This window comes from Mercenaria mercenaria, chromosome 2 (genome assembly GCF_021730395.1).
Source record: "Mercenaria mercenaria strain notata chromosome 2, MADL_Memer_1, whole genome shotgun sequence".
NCBI classification, from domain to species: domain Eukaryota; kingdom Metazoa; phylum Mollusca; class Bivalvia; order Venerida; family Veneridae; genus Mercenaria; species Mercenaria mercenaria.
This window is the reverse complement of record NC_069362.1, coordinates 1215399-1236595: the sequence shown is the minus strand read 5'-3', so window position 1 is coordinate 1236595 and position 21197 is coordinate 1215399. Positions and strand designations below refer to the sequence as shown.

The 21197-nt window shown below is 34.8% G+C and overlaps 1 long non-coding RNA gene across 5 annotated transcripts in view; it reads right to left on the bottom strand.

Moving 5' to 3' along the window:
• The window catches only part of LOC123532910 (uncharacterized), a 59980-nt gene extending 57997 nt beyond the window's left edge, over positions 1-1983 (bottom strand). The window contains exons 1-2 of one of the 5 annotated variants that reach the window (XR_008368054.1): positions 1585-1983; positions 385-531 (exon numbers count right to left, since the gene is read on the bottom strand). This is a non-coding gene — a long non-coding RNA (uncharacterized LOC123532910). The remainder of the gene's footprint in view (positions 1-384; positions 532-1584) is intronic. The other 4 variants (XR_008368050.1, XR_008368049.1, XR_008368053.1 and 1 more) reach the window with 4 other exon arrangements.
• Positions 1984-21197: the final 19214 nt, after the last annotated feature.

Here is a 21197-nt window from a genome sequence, read left to right as displayed (position 1 = left end):
AATGTATGTTATCGTCAGAATTACAGAGCATCAATTTACATTGTCAACAGTTTTTTTTTATTGTTGTTTTTGCTATGTTTAGAGTCACATGGACACAAACTTGGTCATATGGAAACTTTTCCACCTTTTGATGCCTTAGAAAAATCCTAGGACTGGTGCTCCTCAAGGCATTATTCTATCATGCTCAAGCATCTGGGTAGAACCAGAGACTTTCCGTAAGCCAACTGGATGTCTTCCTCACTAGAAGAATTTTACACCTGTAGCAAGTTTTGAACCCAGATTGGTGAGGGGCAAGCGATCCACTGTCAGCAACCTTAACCGCTCAGCCACTCTGCCCCACAGTGCCAGTAAAGAAATGTAAGAATAAATGTACATAAAACAAACCTGCCATCTGTCCAAGAGCGTCTACTTAGCTGACGACTTCCTTGAAGTCATGTCTAAATATAGCCCTCAACATTTCTACCAGCGTCTTGAGATGATGGAATACAATAGTGCATAGTTTTGGATTCTCATGGTACCATACCATCTCTCCTGTAAAAATTCCAATAGAAACTGCAAAGCAATATCCAACAGAAAGGATGTATTTATTCTGTAAAGCAATATCAAACAGGAAAGGCTTTTGTTTATTCTGTAAAGCAATATCGAACAAAAAAGGATGTATTTATTCTGTAAAGCAATATCCAACAGAAAAGGATTTTATCTATTTTGTCAAGCAACATCCAATAGACAGGGCTTTAGAAATTTTGAAAACTCAATCTGTCCGAACGAAATCATGACCAGTCAGGCACTTGGTTGCACTGATGGTATGTCCCAAATTCGCTTTTTAAAGAATCTTAAAAATTTGGTCTAAGGATAGATATAATTACAAGGTATTGCATTCCGCCATTTTAGGCAACTGAACTACAGCTGACTAAGCTTGACTGGTTTCGCAAACAGTAGTAAGCCACTAATTTATTGTGGCGCGCTAGACTCTTCCATGCCTTCATACTACATATTAACTCTGTACTGCTAAGACAGATCAGTGGAACAGACTATAAAACGAACCGGAGTACATGTCGCTCTTTGCCTACACAGCGAGAACCATAACACAAGCCACTTTGACAGGAATTGTACAAGAACTGTCATTACAGTTTTTTCCCAGACTTCATGATGGGGCTCCAGAAATGGTAATAACTGATTTGGTCTATTGCTGAACACTTATTTTTTCTTGTCTCTTGACATGGACATGGACCTAATTTTGTGATTATTCACGAATATTCAGTAACATTACATTGGAAAGTTTCTTTTTCTTTGTATTGTGAACGGAGTCACATTCACAGAATTAAAGTGTTACTGGTATTTTTCAAACTTCTGATGTTGTTGGAGGAATACATAAGGTGTGCCTGCAGGTATTATCCCATTGGACACCTGGGTAGAACCACCTTCATTGAGACACCTGGGTAGAACCACCTACCTTCCATGTACCAGCCCGAGGACAGATTCTTCAACTGAAAGATTTCTACACCAAAGCAGGACTTGTAATCCACATCGGTGAAGAGCATGTAACCCCTCAGCTATGGAGATAGTCTGTCAATTTTTACTTACCAGCATTATGCGGAGTTATGGAATAACCTTTTTTAGGTTTCACTGGTTTATAAGACCACAAACACTGTTCTACTCTATTTCATTTTCAAACTTATAATTTTCAATCCGTATTCACCAACAAATCATCATGTTCTCTGAAACACAAGAGATCACAGAGTGATCTTTGCGCCCACCAATGTGCCATTTTTGAGTGTTCCAAATTTCAAGACTTATTGACTAGCTCAAGGTCAAATTTCATTTCCGTACACAACACTGTGCATGTGGTCCATGCATGTGGTCCAAATTTGAAAGCTGTAGCTTGAGAAATGTGAAAGTAGGTCACTAGACCAATTTCAAGGTCAAAGTTTGTTTCGGTACACAATCCTATGCATGTGGTCTAAATTTGAAGCCTGTAGCTACAGAAATGTGAAAGTAAGTCACTAGGTCAATGTCAAGGTCAAAGTTTGTTTCGGTACACAAAACTATGCATGTGGTCCAAATTTGAAGGCTGTAGCTTGAGAAATGTGAAAGTAGGTCACTAGGTCAAAATCAAGGTCAAATTTCATTTCGGAACACAAAACTATGCATGTGGTCCAAATTTGAAGCCTGTACCTTCAAAAATGTGGAAGTAGGTCACTAGGTCAATGTGAAAGTCAAAGTTTTTTTCGGTGCACAAAACTATGCATGTGGTCCAAATTTGAAGGCTGTAGCTACAGAAATGTGAAAGTAGGTCACTAGGTCAAAATCAAGGTCAACTCATGTAAAGGTTCATCTTGCCACTCAAAACCATACATGTGGTCAAAATTTGAATGTTGTAGGTTATTGACAAGAAGATTTTAAAAGCTTTTCCCTATATAAGTCTATATGAACCACGTGACCCCTAGGGCGGGGCCATATTTGACCCTTGGGGGGATAATTTGAACAAACTTGGTAGAGAACCACTAGATGATGCTACATTACAAATATCAAAGCCCTAGGCTTTGTGGTTCCGGTTCCGCTTTTTTCCGGTTCCGGTCAAGGTGTGATGGCAGACATTTTTCGACCTGTATATTTCTGAAGTTTTTATTTCGTTATACTCTGTCATCTTTTTTCAAAAAACTGTTAAAAAGCATTTTTAAATTTCTAAAAAGTGTTACCTAACATTTGAAAGGATTAACAGACTCTCAAATTTGGAAATAATGTCCTTGAATAAATTTTCAATACTTGGTGACGTGGCAGTGGACAATGCGGACAATGGCGACCTCGTGTTCAGTGAAAGTGAAGGTGTTAGCGAGTGGTCAAAAACTGGAAATAGTAAAAAGCGTAACAGGAAAAGTACGGGTGGCACAAGCGGGAGTGGAATATTTATGGATGAATTTAAACAATTGTCACTTGACGATAAAATGGTTGTGCTGTTTGAGTCTGTCACCACGTCAAAAAGTAAATTGTCCGAAATTGAAATGAAAATTGACCAGTGTTTACATATGCAAGATAAAGTAAAAAATATAGAAACGGAAATGCACATACAAAACAATAGAATAACTCTACTGGAATACAAATCCATCGATTCAGAAGCCAGAGCTAGGAGGAAAAATCTTATATTTGGAGGTTTTAAAGAGGCCAAAGGTGAGGACTGTTTTAGTGTTATTGGTACTTTTCTGAAAACCACATTAAGAGATTAAAACCTCAGTTGGTATGGAGAGAGCTCACCGCCTTGGCAAATTTAGCCGAGATTCTAATAGACCCATCATTGTGGCGTTTAGAGACAGCTCAGAAATTCAAAATATACTATCAAATGCAAACAAGCTTAAAAACACCAACTATAATATAAATAGAGACTACCCACAAGAGATTGTAAACACACGGAAAAGACTTTGGCCTGATGTTAAATCTAGAAGACAGATGTATCCAAAAAGCAAAATAAGTCTTGTATATCCTGCAAAAATCATTCAGGACGGACGAGTAGTGCGCAATGCGTTCCCGGAATGGAGTCATATCATGCAGGAAAATCGGCTAGGTCATAATGACCTGTCATCGCATATCAACAAAAATGACATTTCAAAGCATGAGTCACCTGCGCGCAGTAATCCGCAAGGTAATCCGTCACGGCAAGTGGCTTCAGACACAACGGTGCGTAGTAAATCAAATAGTTCTATGCAGTCAAACGGTTCCCATGAATCATTTTCATTGGATAGCAGCCGATGATCAATCCACAGAGAATCCCGTTCACCGAGACCACAAAACCATTAGAACACTAGGGGGGAAACTACCAGGACAGTAAGAAACATTAAATGTTGTGCGTTAAATGTGCGGTGGTTGAAACGTAGATTACTTTACCCTGAGTTTTTAAGTTTCATTAAAGATTATGATATAGTTTGTGTATCAGAAACTAACACTGACCAGTCGGATATTGTTGAAATTGATAACTATGTTTATTTTGCTAAACACAGATCTCAAGTGTATAAGAGAAAATCGGGAGGCATTGGTATATGTGTCCATGAAAAAATAGCACCATTTATTAAAATTTTAGATAATAATTCTGAATACGTACTTTGGATTTCTATTGATAAGTCATTTACTAATTATCTAGAAAATTCCGTTATTGGGGCAGTTTATTTACCGCCTGAAATTTCTAGATTTTTAAATGAGGATGATCTTAATAGTCTCGAAAATGAAATAACTTCAATGTGTAGTGAGTATAAATATATATGGCTCGCTGGAGATATTAATGCAAGAACCGCCGAGTTAAGCGATTTTACCCAAACTGATCATTATTTTAATGAATTATTCGACATTAGCCCAGGTATTGTAACCGATCTTGACAAATTTACAGTTCTTGAAAATCTGTCTATACCTTTAAACTATGCATGTGGTCCAAATTTGAAGGCTGTAGCTACAGAAATGTGAAAGTAGGTCACTAGGTCAAAATCAAGGTCAACTCATGTAAAGGTTCATCTTGCCACTCAAAACCATACATGTGGTCCAAATTTGAATGTTGTAGGTTATTGACAAGAAGATTTTAAAATCTTTTCCCTATATAAGTCTATATGAACCATTGTGAACCCCCAGGGCGGGGCCATATTTGACCCTAGGGGGATAATTTGAACAAACTTGGTAGAGAACCACTAGATGATGCTACATTACAAATGCACAAAGCCCTAGGCTTTGTCGTTTGGACAAGAAGATTTTCAAAGTTTTTCTCTATATAAGTCTATGTAAACCATGTGACCACCGGGGCGGGGCCATATTTGACCCTAGGGGGATAATTTGAACAATCTTAGTAGAAGACCACTAGATGATGTCATATACAAAATATCAAAGCCCTAGGCCCTGTGGTTTTGAACAAGAGGTTTTTCAAAGTTTTTCCCTATATAAGTCTATATAAACCATGTGACCCCCGGGGCGGGGCCATATTAGACCCCAAGGAAATAATTTGAATCATCTTGGTAGAGGACCACTAGATGATGCTTCATACCAAATATCAAAGCCTTAGGCTCTGTGGTTTTGAACAAGAAGATTTTCAAAGTTTTTCCCTATATAAATCTATGTAAATTATAGAAATAAACAAAGGGCCATAACTCACTAAAAAATTGTTGAACCAGTCTGATTTTCAGGGGGACACAACTAGGGTACCAATTCATCATTCTGACAAAGTTTGGTCAAAATCCCCCCAGTAGTTTCTGAGGAGATGCGATAACGAGAAATTGTTAACGGACGGAAGGACGGACGGACTGACGGACGGAAGGACGACGGACCACGGACGCAGAGTGATTTGAATAGCCTACCATCTGATGATGGTGGGCTAAAAACATAAAGGGTGTTTTGTCCGCCTATGCAAAAATCAGCGAAGGGGGTTTTGTCTGCAGGGGATTTTGTCCTACACTCAAGTTTTCCTTTTAATGTTGCAATGTGTCTTTCTAGCTCTTTCTTTCTTGAAAGAATATTAAAAAGTTCTCAAATCTAGGGACAATATACGTTAATTTATTTTTGAAAATAAAGTATTTTGATAAAATTATCAATAATTTACCAAACAACGTTTTTGAGCTTGAGGGATGTTAAAAAGGCCAAAACTAATACTACTGAAGTTTAAATCGATTTTCAAATTATGTTGTGAAAGAAAGTTTAATAAGTTTGACCAAAAATTTTGTATATATGTACAATCCCAATATTACATTTATGAAGAAATTTGTTGGTAGGAATAATCCGCATAACATATTTATACTGAAATACTCAACTTAGCCTAAATACAATGTAGTAGTCTTAAAGGGTATCATATAATAGATACTCTTCCAATTTAAATTTACAAAACATTCGTTCCATTTTTGTTCTGCTGTTATGATTTTATTGTTACTATTATTTTCTAAATATTTATTGTACAAGATTTTGTTAGGTTTTTTCAACTGCATTATTTTATTAATAAGATAGTGTGCGTCTCCCACGTTTACATTTACCTTTTCTGATTTTTTTTTCTTTCCAGGCAGAGGGAATATTTAATATAAGGGAATGGTAATGAAGATTATTTATTTCCAATTCCATAAAGATTTTGAAATTCCTCAAGTTTATAGAATCGTTTATTTTCATAGCTATACAAATCTTTAATTATTTTTATCCCTTTCTCCCACCATGTTTTGAAGAAAATAGTTTTCCCCGATATTTTGATCAATAAATTATTCAAAATAATTTCTGTGGATACGTTTTTAATATTTTTTTCAAAATTAATTTTAGACCAGCTTGAAATAACGTCTTTAAGGAATGTGTTCTTAATTTTAGAAGTAATATCGGAGTCCATGAAGCATTTTTCCACCGAAATTATTAATTTCCACTAAATAAGATGATTTCCAAGCACCTTTATTGTCTGTGTTTAAAATTCGTTTCACCCAGCTAGCTTTTATCGCATTTACAAATGACTGCACATCAATCATTTTTAGACTACCATCCTTATAGTCTTTTACAATTGTTTTTGAGATATTTTGTCTGGTTTTCCATCCCAAAGAAACGAGTAGAGGCGTCTAGTCAATTCAGAAAAATAATTATCTGGTGGATTTTCTAACACTGTTAAGGGGAAAACAATTTTTGGGAGAGCAAACGTCTTCATTACTATTATTTTTCCTAACAAACTCAATTTATTTTTTTTCCGTTTACTTAAACACGCATACATTTCTTCAAATTTTTTATCATAATTTAATTTTATTTGTACAGTTTTTTTATTTGTAAAAACAATTCCTAGAGTTGTAGCTTGGTCTGATGTCCATTTAAATGGTTTCATTTTACAGAATATTTTTTTCAGAGTAACGCAAAGGACCTGCTCTTAACACTGTTGATATTTCAAAATTTAGTTTAAGCCCTGATATGAGACTAAAATTTTCAATGACACTGATAAGTGTAGAGAATCATTGGTTTGAACCATCTGTTATAAATGTTGCATCGTCTGCAAATAATGAGTTTTTCATTTCCTTACCTGCCATTGTTATACCTTTTTTTTTTCCATTTAAAATGGCTAGAGACAAAATTTCTATTGCAATTATGAACAAGTAAGTTAACAAGAGGGTCATGATGACCCTGGATCGCTCACCTGAGTTATATGAGCTACATGTTTCAATGTCAAACTGATGCTAAAATATTTAGAAAGTCAGTAGGTCACATTCATGGTCAATAAAATTCAGTTTTATGATCAGTGTGCAAAACTGTGCATGTCATCCAAATTCCAAGGCTGTATCTTTGAAAAAACAAGAAAGTAGGTCACAAGATCAAGGTCAGTCAAGTGACATATTACTTTGGGGTCATCAGGTAATTATAAATAAATAGTCTTGGAAATAGGATCAGATAATTTTTTAAATAGTTTTTACTACATAACCCATATAATAACTAAGTGACCCCGGGGTGGGGCCTCTATTAACCCTAGGGGCATAATTTGAATAATTTTGTTAGAGGACTACTAGGCAATGCATCATTGCAAATATCAAAAGCCTAGGTCTTGTAGTTTCAGACAAGACGATTTTTTAAAAGTTTTTTCCTATACAAGTCTATTTAAAATTTGGGACCCCCATGGCAGGCTCTCTTTTTAACCCAGGAGTACAATTTGAACAATTTTCGTTGAGGACCATAAGACTTACAAACCAAATATCAAAGGCCTATGTCTTGTGGTTGCAAATAAAAGTATTTTTAAACTTTTTTTCCTATATAAGTCTATGTAAAAATTCAGACCCCCGGAGTGGGGCCATATTTGACCCTAGGGGGATAATTTGAACAATCTTGGTATAGAACCACTAGATGATGCTACATACCAAATATCCAAGCCCTTAACCATGTGGTTTTGTACAAGAAGAGTTTTAAAGTTTTCCCTAAGTAAGTCTATACAAACCATCTGATCCCTGGGGCAAGGCCATATTTGACCCTAAGGAGATAATTTGAACAATCTCGATAGAGGACCACTAGATGATGCTACAAACCAGATATCAAAGCCCTAGGCCTTGTGGTTTTGGACAAGAAGATTTTTAAAGTTTTTCCTTTCGGTTGCCATAGCAACCAGAGTTCTTCCTGGAATTCAATTCTTTGAATAACTTTGAAAGGGGACCACCCAAGGATCATTCCTGTGAAGTTTGGTGTAATTCTGCCGAGTGGTTTTCAAGAAGATTTTTTAAGACAAGAGGGTCATGATGACCCTGAATCGCTCACCTGAGTAATATGAGCCACATGTTAAAAATGGCAAACTGATGTTAAAATATTAGAAAGTAGGTCAGAAGGTAATATTCATGGTCAATGAAAGTCAGTTTTACGATCAGTGTGCAAAACTGTACGTGTTATCCGAATTTCAAGGCCGTATCTTAAACAAGAGGGCCATGATGGCCCTATATCGATCACCTGGTTAAATGGTTGCTATGAAGATTTGCATTTAAGCTTGACCCCGGGGTCATGATTTGAACAAACTTGGTAGAAATCCACTAGGCAATGCTACACACCAAAATCTAAGCTCTAGGCCTTCTAGTTTATTTCTAAACATTTTTTGGAAGATTTTCCTATGTTCCATCAAGTAACCCCCGAGGCGGGGCCAATTTGATGTCGTGGGTCATGATTTGAACAAATTTTGTGGAGGTCCTCTAGGTAATGCTACATGTCAAATATCTAAGCTCTAGGCCTTCTGGTTTATTTTTAGAAATTTTTTGAGGATTTTCTGATGTACAATTAAGTTACCACTTGGGCGGGGTCAATTTTACCCCGGGGGGGTCATGATTTGAACAAAGTTTGTAGAAGTGTACTAGGCAATGTTACATATCAAATATCTAAGATCTAGGCCTTCTGGTTTATTTTTAGCAAATTTATGAAGATTTCCCTATGTACAATGAAGTAACCCCTGGGGCTAGGTCAATTTGACCCTGGGGGGGTCAAGATTTGGGCAAATTTTGTAGAGGTCTACTAGGCAATGCTACATGTCAAATATCTAAGCTCTAGGCCTTCTGGTTTATTTTTAGAAAATTTTGAAGATTTTTGCTATGTACAATCAAGTAACCCCATGGGGCAGGGTCAATTTTGACCCCGGGGGTCATTATTTGAACAAATTTTGTAGAGGTCCACTAGGCATGCTACATGTCAAATATCTAAGCTCTAGGCCTTCTGGTTTATTTTTAGAAAATTTTTGAAGATTTTCCTATGTAAAATCAAGTGACCCCTGGGGCGGGGTCAATTTTGACCCCGTGGGTCATGATTTGAACAAATTTTGTAGAGGTCCACTAGGCAATACTACATGTCAAATATCTAAGCTCTAGGCCTTCTGGTTTATTTTTTTTTAAAATTTGAAGATTTTCCTATAGAAATCTATGTAAAATCAAGTGACCCCTGGGGTGGGGTCAATTTTGACCCCGGGGTCATGATTTGAACAACTTTAGTAGAGCTCCACTAGGCAGTGCTACATGTCAAATATCTAAGCTCTAGGGCTTCTGGTTTTTGAGAAGATTTTTTAAGATTTTCCTATGTAAAATCATATGACCCCTCCGGCGGGGTCAATTTTGAACCCAAGGTCATGATTTGAACAAATTTGGTAGAGGTCCACTAGGGAATGCTCCACACCAAATATCTAAGCTCTAGGGCTTCTGCTTTTTGAGAAGAAGATTTTCAAAGTTTTTCCTTTCAGTTGCCCTTGCACATATTAAAACCAACAAACATTAGGTACAGGCCAAGTCAGGAAAAATACCATCAGTGCAACCAAGTGCCTGTGATCATGACATAGACATAGGCATTACCCCACCCATCATTTTATACATATATACAAATACTTGCAAAACATGACAGAGTAAAGAAATTAGTATGTCATTCATTGAAAATGATTTAACAATAACTGCAAGTCACCATATAATGAAAATAGTCATGTAGTGTTATAATTATTGTGATCGTTACTTTGTTCAAATTTCGATATTTTTCCGAGAAAATACTTGCTGGGATAAAATTGCTGAGGCATTGTTTTCTATGCACTGTGTTACCTAACTAGTCTAAAAGCCAACGCGTGTGACTTTGGTACCGTATAGACGGCAGGTACTTTGCAATGTTTCCTCATTATTTGACGGATTTTAATAAAATAAAAGTGATTTACGCAACATGAAGTTTCTGCCAAACATTCTCAGTATTTTTAGAGTACTCTGTCACAAAAATTATCATTAAAAACATCAATAGAAAGCAGAACAAGAGGGTCATGATGACCCTGGATCGCTCACCAGAATAATATGTGCTACATGTTTCAAATGTCAAACTGATGATTTTTAGAAATTTTTTGGAAGATTTTCCGATGTACAATCAAGTAACCCCTGGGGCGGGGCCAATTTTACCCCGGGGGTCATGATTTGAACAAAGTTTGTAGAAGTCTACTAGGAAATGTTACATATCAAATATCTAAGATCTAGGCCTTCTGGTTTATTTTTAGAAAATTTATGAAGATTTCCCTATGTACAATCAAGTAACCCCTGGGGCTAGGTCAATTTGACCCTGGGGGGTCAAGATTTGAACAACTTTTGTAGAGGTCCACTAGGCAATGCTACATGTCAAATATCAAAGCTCTAGGCCTTCTGGTTTATTTTTAGAAAATTTTGAAGATTTCCCTATGTACAATCAAGTAACCCCATGGGGCGGGGTCAATTTGAACCTGGAGGTCATGATTTGAACAAATTTTGTAGAAGTCTACTAGGCAATGCTACATGTCAAATATCTAAGATCTAGGCCTTCTGGTTTATTTTTAGAAAATTTTTAAAGATTTTTCCATGTAAAATCAAGTAACCCCTGGGGCGGGGTCAATTTTGACCCGGGGGTCATGATTTGAATAAATTTTGTAGAAATCTACTAGGCAATGCTACATGTCAAATATCTAAGCTCTAGGCCTTCTGGTTTATTTTTAGAAAATTTTGAAGATTTTTCTATGTACAATCAAGTAACCCCATGGAGCGGGGTCAATTTGACCCCGGGGGTCATGATTTGAACAAATTTTGTAGAAATCTACTAGGCAATGCTACATGTCAAATATCTAAGATCTAGGCCTTCTGGTTTATTTCTAGAAAATTTTTGAAGAATTTCCTATGTAAAATCAAGTGACCCCTGGGGCGGGGTCAATTTTGACCCCGGAGGTCATGATTTGAATAAATTTTGTAGAGGTCCACTAGGCAATGCTACATGTGAAATATCTAAGCTCTAGGCCTTCTGGTTTATTTTTTGAAATTTTTTGAAGATTTTCTTATGTAAAATCAAGTGACCCCTGGGGCGGGGTCAATTTTGACCCCGGGGTCATGATTTGAACAACTTTAGTAGAGGTCCACTAGGCAATGCTACATGTCAAATATCTAAGCTCTAGGGCTTCTGGTTTTTGAGAAGAAGATTTTTTAAGATTTTTCTATGTAAAATCAAGTGACGATTGGGGCGGGGTCAATTTTGATCCCGGGGTCATGATTTGAACAAAATTGGTAGAGGTCCACCAGGCAATGCTTCACACCAAATATCTAAGCTCTAGGGCTTCTGGTTTTTGAAAAGATGATTTTTAAAGTTTTTCCTTTCGGTTGCCATGGCAACCAGAGTTCTGCATGGAATTCAATTCTTTGAACAATTTTTGTAGAGCTTCACCCAAGGAACATTCCTGTGAAGTTTGGATGAAATTTGCCTAGCGGTTTATGAGGAGATGACGTTTGAAGTAAAAGTTTACGGACAACTGACGACGGCCGCCGGACGGTGACCCATCCTAATAGCTCACCCTGAGCCTTTGGCTCTGGTGAGCTAAAAATACGATTCTGCAGAAAGAATACATTTTTGTGCCCTTTGCAGCCGCCATTTAGATCAGCTACTGGTCATGTGACTACAGCGCATGCGATCTCGCGGAATGAACATTACGGCTACAAACTGTAACTTCTTGCATTGTCACTCTGAAAAAGTACAGCAAGTTTCAACTGAATATCTTAACCCTAATCTACAGGGGCCTGATTCTGGAATATTAAAGATAGAGTTACACATCTTGTCACACTGATGTACACTGTCATGATGACCAGTATAGCAAGTTTCAATTGAATATCTTATGTCATGAAAAATCTAAGTTTAGAAGGGGCAAAGAAATATCTAATGCAGATGCAGGAACCGACACTGGACCTTGTTATTCTATGAACAGTCAAGCTAAAATTTAGCTGTAAAACCTTGTACCTTGGACACTGAACAGAAGAAATGAAAGTTAATTTGATTCCTTGTTACGATACATTCAGCATATCTGTACTTCGAACACAATGATCAGACAACTTCCGGCACGGGTAGCCGATAGTCAATATTGGACACTTATAATTGTTTAGTATATTGAAAGATTTTTTTTGTTTTTTACTATTTTGCTCCCAAAGGTAGCGATGTGGTGCAATAGTTGAGCATTTGCCTTGTGTACGAAAGGTCCCAGGTTTCGGTCTGAGATGAAGTATTTTCGTTTAGTGATCACAATGTAAACGTTACATGTAATAGAAAGGTATCAAACTAAAAAAGCAAATATGGCAAAAATGAAAATGTTGCAGGCTGCAAGTTATTGATATTTTAAATGAGCCTTAACAGTGTAAATGTCATTGAAAATTGAAAAATGGTAATTTTCAGGTCAAATGAAAATGTTCTAAGCTTCTACAGTGTAAACGGTACTAAAAATGAATGTGCTATGAATGATCTTAAAATAATAGTTTACGTCGTAAACGCATGTACCTTCCAAATTTACTTGTCCAACTGTCCATTTCGTTTTGAGAGCTTTTTGAAAAGTAGATGAAGGAAAATGTGATGCTCCATGAGAACAGTCAATTGAAACCTGAAGCTGCCGTTTATATACAATTAATAATTTACTTCCAATACTATCAGTGCCTACATTTCCGTTATGCAGTACTAAAGCATGATTATACTCTTTAATAGGAAGCTGGAACATCCTTTAATTTCAAGTTTAAAGTTAAATTAGTCTTTTTGATATGATAAAATAGTATGACATGCAAAGCAACACTTGAATTTTTTATCCAATTAAGTCCCGCTGTCAGTATTGTTTTGCATATAAGCAAATTGATAACATCTTTGAAAGTTTAGAAGCACTGTTATATTCAGTTACTGAATAAAGCATATAACTTCAAATTCCTATCGTTTATTTCGTAGAATCTTTGCGTTATTGTAAATCTCTTAACGTAAATAACCAATCTGTGATTTGCGCAACTATTGGCTAATTGGACAACCTTTGTTAAATGCACAAGGTAGCCGTTCTGTATTACATATACATTACATTTAATATAATAAAAGCTGAGCCATATAACTATGCAGATATTTGAAAGAGATATTGTTAGGATGGCCAAGTAATTTAACGATCACTCTAGATTCTTCAAAAACTTCAATATTTATTTTCCATAGATCATCTTTTTTATTTTACTTCTTAATTTGTCTATTTTATCATTCTATAAAATTCCTTCATCTCTGTCTGTTTTAAAGTTTCTAAAGGCAAAGAAAATCTCCTATATAAGTGGTCACCTCCCCCCACAAATACCAGAGATCATAATCTACAATAAACAACATTCCGTCATGTCTTGTCAGATAAGAGTCCACTAAACCCCTTTAGACTTGACATGTAGTCTTATAATTGTCAGAGGATCATAAATTTTATTGATATTAACGATTAATTTGATTATTTACTGTGTTTTGCATTTAATTGATTGTAATGCAGTTTTTTTTCCTTTCTTTTACAAACTTTGATTGCTCTGTCATGTTGAGTAATGTACCGACCAATTAAATTGTAATTCTTACAGCAAAGCAATTCTCACCCCTTTTAGAAAACTCTCACATTTTTATTAGAAACAAAATAATTATTTAAAACTTCATAAGAGTAATAACAAGATTTTTTGTTAATTTATTTTAGTATTTTATCTAAGTAACAAAATAAAACCAGAAATATTGATCATTGCTAGATTTTATTAGAAAATAAAGAAGCGTTCAGATACATTCTTAATAAATGAAAAGGAATATAGACAGAAAGAACAATATATGGGCATGATGGATTACTAAAATATTTGACTGGAGACCTTTCTTATGACACACTATTAAATGTGAAATGTGTTATGTGAACTGACCTATAAGAAAACGTCTTTAATTGCAGATAATTCTGATTATAGTATAAGAAATGTGTTCTGAGAATATATAATTCCCCTTGTGTGACCTAAATACACTTTATCTTATCTAAAATCCAGCAATAAAGAGATATCATTGTTCAGAATAGACATAATTCATTATTTATAAAAGCTAGGTTCCTGAATGCATTGCCAATTAAAAAATCAAGCTATAATGAGATATAACTGTAAGACAAAAAATGATTAAATAAAAAACAAATAACAAAAACGTTGCTTAGTCTAGTCCGATTTTGCAGATATATGCTTATTTAAGAAGTTACGAGCATTTTGTTAGTATTTGGTCCAACATACTTTTATTACATATTTTGGGTATGCTGAATGCAAAAATATATGTTGGCTATCAAACAAATGCGTCTGAAAGGGTTAAAGATAGAGGCAAAAATGACCACTGTTTTTACAATTTTTATTTCCATTGATCATATTTTATGATACAAATGTTTATTTTTAGATATGTTTTGAAAAATTTTTGTTTTTCTATTTTGTACAAGGGGGTAATATTATCAGAAAATTTTTTACAAGTTAAAAATTTTACTCGGGGCTCAAAAATGGGTTTTTTGGAATTTTATTTTTTTTTAAAAATATTCAACCTCATTCTAGAATAGGAAAAAAGAGAAAAGTATAAGTTAAAGTTTAAAAGCTTTGCTAAAATTTTGTTAAAATAAAATAATTTTTTTGTAAAAGATTTCTTAAAAAATCTTTAAAGAAACTTTAATGGGAAATTAAATTTAAATTTCATAGCTTTGTCTTTTAATAGAAAAAGTTCATGTTAAAATTTTTTTTCCTTGTAGTTTTTAGAAAAATAAACATTTTATCCCAAGCATATAAAAAAGGGGAAAAATTAAGTTTTACAAGTTAAGATTAGGGCTTATGTAAACTAATTAATATAAACAATCCAGGTCTTGTTACTAAACGGGGGTTGATCATGTTTTGAAAAGTTTTTTTTTAAAACTTGAAGTTTTAAACTTTAAATTTTAATTTACATTTTTTTTGACGGCAAATTTTTGTTGTCATTACGGTTTAGGGTGTCAAAAATACTTCATGGAATAAATGCTTTTTGCGGATATTTTGCAGGTGGGAACAATTTATAGTATTTTTTCTATAATTTTTAGTAATGCTTTGTTTATTACATCTTTAATTTGGTTTTTGGTAAAATTTAATTTTTTTTAATTTTAAAATTTTTGTGTATCCGTTTTTCGTAAAAAGTTGATAAAAACAATTTTATTGAAAGAATCTGAAGAGAACGAAAAACAAGCAAGAACCCCGATTGGCTTTCCCATCCTTTTGGGGAATAATAAGTTTCGCCACCTGCCCTCTTTCAACCGTCCTCAAAAAAACTGATTTAAAATTTGGCTACATCCGATTTAAAGCAAGCCCTGATTCGCACAAAACCTGTTGTTCAAATTATGCATTTTTAAAAAGTGGGGCAGCACATAAAATTTTTAAACTGTCCCGGCCCTTTTTATTTTAAAGTTAGGATTTGAAAAGGGGCGTGCTGAAAAAAGGCAAGCTTTACCTAATGGGTGGTTTCATTTTATCAGTAAAATATCTAAAAAAAATAGGTGCCATAAAAGGGGTCAGGTTTACATGAAATAGGGGTTGAATCCAATCTTCTGGGGTCTATGCCGCAGTCAGGTTTGGGGGGGAAAGCACTAAAAAGGAATGAGGGTGACAAGATAACAAACAGGTCTCTGGATTTATTTGTTCCAATTATTAATTACAAAAAAAGAGACATAAATTTTTGTATGGGAAATTTAGAAAAAAATGTTTGGAGAAAAATTTTGTAACTAAATTTGAAAAATTCAATAAAAATCCCATGCCCCTTTTTGTTAAATCATAAAAATCCTAACCCCAGTTTTGGTGGGCTCCCTGGAAATGTTTCCGTGCTTCTGGGTCCGCAGTTTAAGGGTGGTTTTTGGATTATACCAAAATCGTTTTGGTGCATGTCCCTTTTTTCATAGGTTGATCATACAATTATCCCCTTGGGGAACTGTCTATCGGGGAAAATTTAAAATCAGCTTCCTCAAGAAGTTTTTTAAAGGGTTTTCAAAAATGGAATTTGTTTTTAAGGGTCAAACTAAAATTAAATCAGGTGGACCCTGATAAAAAATTAAAGATGATGAAAAAATTGGAAAAAAATGGGAATAATGGTAAAGGGAAAACCCCTACAGTTTGACAGAGGGGTCTTTATCGTCAACCTGGGGTTTCAAAGCCTTCTTACCAGTGTATGTCAAGTCTGACGAAGACATATTTGCAAAAGGAAACATAAAAAGGCGGCAACGGGGGATAGCAAGCTGTAGAAGCAGTTCTAAATTTTAAAAAGATTTATGTGGCTGATCCATCTGAAAGGGTAAAGTTTGCTGAATGTGCAATAAAACTAGTAATGATACCCAGAAAAGTTCTATCCCCCGCAATTAGGCCAGGAAAAACTTGATTTTTTTGAAAGGAGAAACTAAGTTTAAAAAACATGTATGTTAAAAATTTCAGCTAGGGATCATAAAAAAGAAAAACCATTAATTTGTTCTTTGTCTCAGTAAAAAAGCATTGAAGTAACATTTAAAAAAAGGGGAAAAATTTTAAGAGTGGTCGAAATCCTACTTTTTAGTGACAGAAATTATGTTTTGGCAGGCAAGATGTTTTGGGGAATTAAAATCAAAACTGTTGCCGTTCAGTTTTTATTCCAAAAACCAAGGGGCAAACAATCCATATTGCTGGATGAGCTTGTCAGGATTTTAGTTGAGTGCCCGATAAAATAAAAGGAAAGCTGAATATTTTGCCCGATACCCAAGCGTTAGTAAAAGTCTAAAAAATAGAAGGAGAAAAAAACTTTTGCGTTGCTGATTTTTTTGTTTTTGCATTTTTAAAAAAGGAAAAAAGTATGAAAAATAGTGTAGTTTTGACGATATAGGTATCACTCAATAAATAAATCGGGAAAAAAAAGATTGGGGAAGCCCCGAGAAAAGAAAAACAGTAAAAATTTACAGACTGGGTTTGTTGATCTGTTCATGGCGTAAGGGAAAAATGCGCACTGCCCACCCCCCTAGCCCGGTAAAAGGGGTTTTCATTTTCAATCTAAATGAGTTGAAATAAATGACCCCGAAGCCCCAAAAATTAACAACACTGAGATAAAGTCGGGGCGATTTTTACACCCGCCACACGCATTAAAACACCCGCTGTTGTGAAGAAAATAAAATCTAGAAAAAAGATCCTCGGAAGCCCCGGAAAACAAAGAAAAACATGAAAATTGCAGACTCGGTTTTAAATTTGAGTCTGTTCAACAGAAATAAAAGGAACATGCCACTCCCCCTAGCACGGTTTAACGGTATTCAATCTTCAATTAAAATTTGGTTAAAATAAATGATCCCAAGGCCCAAAAATTAAAACAACACAAAATAAAGGGGGCGACTTTTTTACGGCCCCACACGCCTTAAACCCGCTGTTGTAAAGAAATAAAATCTAAAAAAAGTCCCTGGGAAAGCACTGAGAAAAAAGCAAACAGTGAAATGGCAATGGGTTTTGTTTGAGTCGTTCTGACAAAAGGGAAATCAAAACTGCCCCCCCCCCTACACGGTTTTAAGCGGTTTTAAATCTTCAAATCTAATGATTAAAATAATGATCCCGAAGGCCCAAAAATTACAACACTTTTAAGTGGGGGCGATTTTTTCGGGCCGCCACACAGCACTTAACACACGGTGTGAAATCAAACCCAGAACAACGCACAAAGACATATCAACCGGGGGAGAGAAATTTTTAAGAGGGGTCCCTTCCAAAGTTGGATAACTTTTTTGCCTTCTGAAAAAATTGGCGGGTAGATTTTTTCAGGAGTAAACTGAAACCCCCTACTGAAAGTTTTTGGGTTTTTCCCCGGGTGGCTTTCGGGAAAGAAGCATTGTTGAAGCAATGTCGGACCAAATTTGGATGAATTATGGCTAAAAATTGGGAAAAGTACACAGAATCTCCTTCATGCTTTTTACTGCAGTAAACGATCAAGTTGCAACACTTTGTTTTTTTTTCCAAACCTGATTTTTTTGCTCTTATATGCCTTGCAGGAAAAAAAAAGAATGGATGATGGCTGGAACGCAAAAAAAATTCAAGTAAACAAGTGTTGGATAAATTTCAATAACTGAAGATAGAAATTTTTCTTGCCTTTTGCCTCACTGGTTGTAAAAACATCGTTTTTCTGTGGAAACCTAAAAGATTTTTTAAGGTATTTTAGGGAGCAAAAAGATGAAGGTTCGGATATGGAAAACTGTCTGTGAAGTAATGAAAAACTGTGCATATTTTTTGCAAATGTAGGCCAAGATTGTTAGTCGAAGGCTCGAAATGTTATTTTGGCAGGGCTACAATCCTAAAAAAAATGCCCCCCGCCAGTGGGGTGTCATTTTCACTTAAAAGAGTCTTTCAAGCTTGGGTTTGGGAACAACAACTTTCCCAATCCGATTCCGCACCTTCCAAATGGGATGGGGGGCAGATGACATTTAGCCGTTCTTCTTACCCCTGATCCGATTCCCAAGCTTTATAGAGTTCATTTCTTGCAATGTAAAATCGGGATGTAGGACCTCAGTGTAGAGTAAAAAGATGGGTTTTATCAAGTTAAAGTCAAAGGATAAGCATTTCCCGTTTTTTAACCGAGAATAAATTAATATGAAATGGGACGTAAACGATCCTTAGGGTTAAAATTTTTATCTTATGTTTTGAAATAATTTATGATAACGTTAAATGGACTGATTCAAAAATTGAAAAATTGTTTTTACTGTACAAAATAGCTCCGAAAAAAAAAACCAAACTGAGTTTTAAAAAATTTAAAAAATCGGTTAAGATTTTTTGTTTTTTTCTCTTTAAAAAAAGGCACCATTTGGATTAAAAGGATTTATTTTTGAAAAAAAGTGTTTTTCTTTCTTTGTTCTTTTTAACCCTTTTTTTTAAAGAAACCCACTTATTCTGGTAATTGTAATATTTTACTCATTTTTAGAAAAATCATAAAATTGGCGCCTTTTGTTTTCGCCTTTTAAAACCCTTTAAATCATTTTCAAGGGGCCAACAGTATTTTTTTTCACATACCCAAAGAAAACTAAAAAAATATGTGGCAAATCTAAAAAAGAAACCCCCATTTTCCAGTAATTGTAATAACAATCCCCCTTTCTATTAAAAATTCATAATTTTGGGGGTCATTTTGTTTTCCGCCATTTTTACCCATAAAAAAACATTTTTCAATGGCCAAAATATTTTTTGAAATCAGCATCCCCCAAAATTTTACTAAAAAAAAATTATGGGACGAAATACTAAAAAAAATGCCTTCCCCTCACTTTTTTGAAATTTTGCTAATAGCTGTTTTTGTCACTTTTGTTTTTTTAGCCTAATTTTTATCCGGGTTTGCCCCAATTTAATCAGGTTCCCAAAATTATAAAGGTAGAATTTTTGCTTAAGGTAAAAATTCACATGCAATTTATGTATGCACAAAAGCTAGGAGTCTGATTTTGATAACATAAACAAATTTCAATGGTCCCGTTTGATATTGGCCCCTTACCGTAATGCGCAGAATTCCCCAAAAGCCTATACTGGCATTCCGATAAGTGTCCTTTTGATTGACTATTTGCTAAATCTTTCTGATTTTTTTAAAAAAAACTCTTTTTTTTGGGTCTTTCGGTTTGAATACTTTTTACAACAAACGGGTTTTAGTTTTGTAATGTTTAATTCTTAAACCCCTAAAAATGAAAGTAGTTTTTTTTCCGGTTAATCCCCCCTATAGTTTTTTAACCCAAAAAGGCGGCCATTACAAGTTGACGTACATTGAACAAGTTTTTTTATTTTTTTTATGTTTTTATTTATTTCCCTCCGGGGAATAAAAAATATATGGATTCTCATGTTCCCGGCCCCCTGTGTTTTCCGGGCCTTTTAAATTCTATGCCCTTTAACTTTCGCCCTTGGATAACTCGGGTACATTTTTTAAGTCTAGACTTTTTTTGACTTCACATAGCTTTGAAAACCCCAGCATTACCCAATTATTTATTTTTTGAAAACCGGTTGGTTTTAACTTCTTCGTGTAAGCTTCATGAGGATTGTCAGCTTTAGGGGGGAAATTTGTTACAGTGCACTGCACGAAATTAGGCCCCTTTAAGGAAAAAATTGTCTTTTATGCTCCCCTTACATAGGTACAGTAAAAAAATATCGATAAAAATAAAAAAAACATTCAATCAGAAAATAAAGGGCATTTATAAAATTTTTAAAAATTTGAATTAAATAACAAAAAATAAAAAAGGGGGTACAAAAACTGTGAAGTTAAAAGTTTTATTCCCCTTTTGATTTTTTAATGTTTTTACTGTTGATTCATTTCAATTAGATGACTTTAATATGTTCCGTCTTGAAGGGAAAAAAAAAAAAGTGGTTTTATGTCCTTGTACGTTATGTTTCGCATTTGTCTACGTTCCAGTTGAATGAATGAGAAACAGATTTAATGGGGTAGTAGTAAAAACGTCTCTTTATGTAAAAAAAGGGGGGCCCTCTTGGGTGACCTAGTCACTATAATAGTAATCATTTGGTATAAGAATTCAAAAAAAGTGCGCATGTGCGGCGGCCATTTTTAATTAAAATTTAAATGAGTATTTTGAAAATTTGGAATGTCTTTTATACTTATCTGGGCGTGTTCCGCAATTTGGGGGCAAACCCACACGGAGAGTAACACATAACAAATAAGCATGCGTAAAAAAAAAACTCTATTAAAACCCCTTGAAGAAATTTAAAATTTTTTACGTACTTTTTTTCCATCGTTAAAATTTTAAAATATACGAATTTTATTTTTTAAAATGAAAAATTTTAAAAACATAATTACCCCCAACAGATGTTTAAAACTCGATATCCCCCGTGAAATGACCCAAAACTTGTCGCCATCTTTACCTTTTTAGAAACGATTTTTCCGTCGTTTCTAAACAAAATAGCCAAACAAAGGGAGGGAAACGAACCCAAAGAAAAATTCCAAAAAGTCGTTTGACCAATGAAACGCGAAATTTTAACCAA